The 2,775-nt window shown below is 40.5% G+C and overlaps 1 non-coding gene across 1 annotated transcript; it reads left to right on the plus strand.

Annotated features, from left to right (window-relative positions):
- Positions 1 to 229: 229 nt before the first annotated feature.
- On the plus strand, positions 230 to 302 carry TRNAG-CCC (transfer RNA glycine (anticodon CCC)). Its single transcript has one exon. It is a non-coding gene; the product is annotated as a tRNA-Gly (tRNA).
- Positions 303 to 2,775: the final 2,473 nt, after the last annotated feature.

Here is a 2,775-nt window from a genome sequence, read left to right on the forward strand (position 1 = left end):
AAATTAGAAATTAAAAAGGAGAATTACAACTGACACCACAGAAATACAAAGGATCATGAGACTACTACAAGCAACTATATGCCAATAAAATGGACAACCTGGAAGAAATGAACAAATTCTTAGAAAGGTACAATTTCCCAAGATTGAACCAGGAAGAAATAGAAAATATGAAAGACCAATCATAAGTACTGAAGCTGAAATTGTGATTTAAAAACTCCCAATATGGACTTCCCTGGTGGTCCACTGGCTAAGACTCTGCACTCCCAATGCAGGGGGCCCAGGTTTGATCCCTGGTCAGGGAATGAGATCCCACATGCCACAACTAAGAGAATGATGTCCCAACTAAGGTTCTGCATGCCCCAACTAAAAAATTGTCCATGCTGCAACTAAAAGATCTCACATGCCAAAACTAACGATTCTGTATGTTGCAATGAAAATTAAAGAACCTACGTGTTGCAACTAAGACCCAGCACAACCAAATAAATAAAACTAAATAAATAAGTAAATAGAAATTAACAAATAAAAAAGCTCTCAACAAACAAAACTCCGGGATCAGATGTTTCATGTTCAGAAATACAAAGGATCATGTTTTTGTTCAGTTGCTAAGTCTTGTCTGACTCTTTCAGACCCCATGGACTGCAGCACGCCAGGCTCCCCTGTTCTTCACTGTCTCCCAGATTTGCTCAGATTCATGTCCATTGAGTCAGTGATGCTATCTAACCATCTTATCCTCTGCCACCCCTTCTCCTTTTGCCTTCAATCTTTCCCAGCATCAGGATCTTTTCTAATGAGTCAGCTCTTTGCATCAGGTGGTCAAAGTATTGGAGCTTCAGCTTCAGCATCAGTCCTTCCAATTAAATATTCAGGGTTGATTTCCTTTAGGATTGACTGGTTTGATCTCCTTGCAGTCCAAGGGACTCTCAAGAGTCTTTTCCAGCACCACAATTCGAAAGCATCAGTTCTTTGGCACTCAGCCTTCTTTATGGTCCAACTCTCACATCCATACATGACTACTGGAAAAACCATAGCTTTGACTATACAGACCTTTGTTGGCAAAGTGATGTCTCTGCTTTTTAACACACTGTCTAAGTTTGTATTGATAAAGGAATGGCAAACCACTTCAGTATTCTTGCCTTGAGAACCGCATGAACAGTATAAAAGGCAAAAAGATATGACACTGAAAGATGAGCTCCCCAGGTCTGTAGGTGTCCAATATGCTACTGGGGAAGAGTAGAGAAATAGCTCCAGAAAGAATGAAGAGGCTGAGTCAAAGTGGAAATGACACCCAGTTGTGGATGTGTCTGGTATTGAAAGTAAAATCTGATGCTGTAAAGAACAATACTGCATAGGAACCTGGAATGTTAGGTCCATGAATCAAGGTAAATTGGATGTGGTCAAACAGGAGATGGCAAGAGTGAACACTGACATTTTAGGAATCAGTGAACTAAAATGGACTGGAATGGGCAAATTTAATTCAGATGACCATTACATCTACTACTGTGGGCAAGAATCCCTTAGAAGGAATGGAGTAGCCCTCATAGTCAACAAAAGTGTCTGAAATGCAGTACTTGGGTACAGTCTCAAAAATGACAGAATGATCTCATTTCATTTCTAAGGCAAACCATTCAACATCACAGTAATCCAAGTCTATGCCCCAACCACTAATGCCAAAGAAGCTGAAGTTGAATGGTTCTATGAAGACCTACAAGACCTTCTAGAACTAACACCAAAAAAGATGTCCTTTTCATCATATAGGATTGGAATGGAAAAGGTCAGTTTTCACTCCAATCCCTAAGAAAGGCAATGCCAGAGAATGCTCAAACTACCGCATAGTTGCATTTATCTCACACGCTAGCAAAGTAATGCTCAAAATTCTCCAAGCCAGGCTTCAACAATACGTAAACCCATGAACTTCCAGATGTTTAAGCTGGTTTTAGAAAAGGCAGAGGGACCAGAGATCAAATTATGAACATTCGTTGGATCATCGAAAAAGCAAGAGAGTTCCAGAAAAATATCTATTTTTGCCTTATTGACTATGGCAAAGCCTTTGACTGTGTGGACCACAATAAGCTGTGGAAAATTCTGAAAGAGATGAAAATGCCAGACCACCTGACTTGCCTCTTGAGAAATCTGTATGCAGGTCAGGAAACAACAGTTAGAACTGGACATGGAACAACAGACTGGTTCCAAATCGGGAAAGGAGTACATTAAGGCTGTACATTGTCATGCTGCTTATTTAACTTATATGCAGAGTACATCATGAGAAACGCTGGGCTGGATGAAGCACAAGCTGGAATCAAGATTGCCGGGAGAAATATCAATAACCTCAGATATGCAGATGACACCACCCTTATGGCAGAAAGTGAAGAACTGAAGAGCCTCTTGATGAAAGTGAAAGAGGAGAGTGAAAAAGTTGGCTTAAAGCTCAACATCCAGAAAACTAAGATCATGGCATCCGGTCCCATCACTTCATGGCAAATAGATGGAGAAACAGTGGAAACAGTGGCAGACTTCATTTTTTTGGGGGGGGGGGCTCCAAAATCACTTTAAATGGTGACTGCAGCCATGAAATTAAAAGACGTTTACTCCTTGGAAGAAAAGTTATGACCAACCTAGATAGCATATTAAAAAGCAGAGACATTACTTTGCCAACAAAGGTCCGTCTAGTCAAGGCTATGGTTTTTCCAGTGGTCATGTATGGATGTGAGAGTTGGACTATAAAGAAAGCTGAGCACCAAAGAATTGATGCTTTTGAACTGTGATGTTGGAGAAGAC

This window comes from Odocoileus virginianus, unplaced genomic scaffold (assembly GCF_023699985.2).
Source record: "Odocoileus virginianus isolate 20LAN1187 ecotype Illinois unplaced genomic scaffold, Ovbor_1.2 Unplaced_Scaffold_14, whole genome shotgun sequence".
Classification (NCBI taxonomy): domain Eukaryota; kingdom Metazoa; phylum Chordata; class Mammalia; order Artiodactyla; family Cervidae; genus Odocoileus; species Odocoileus virginianus.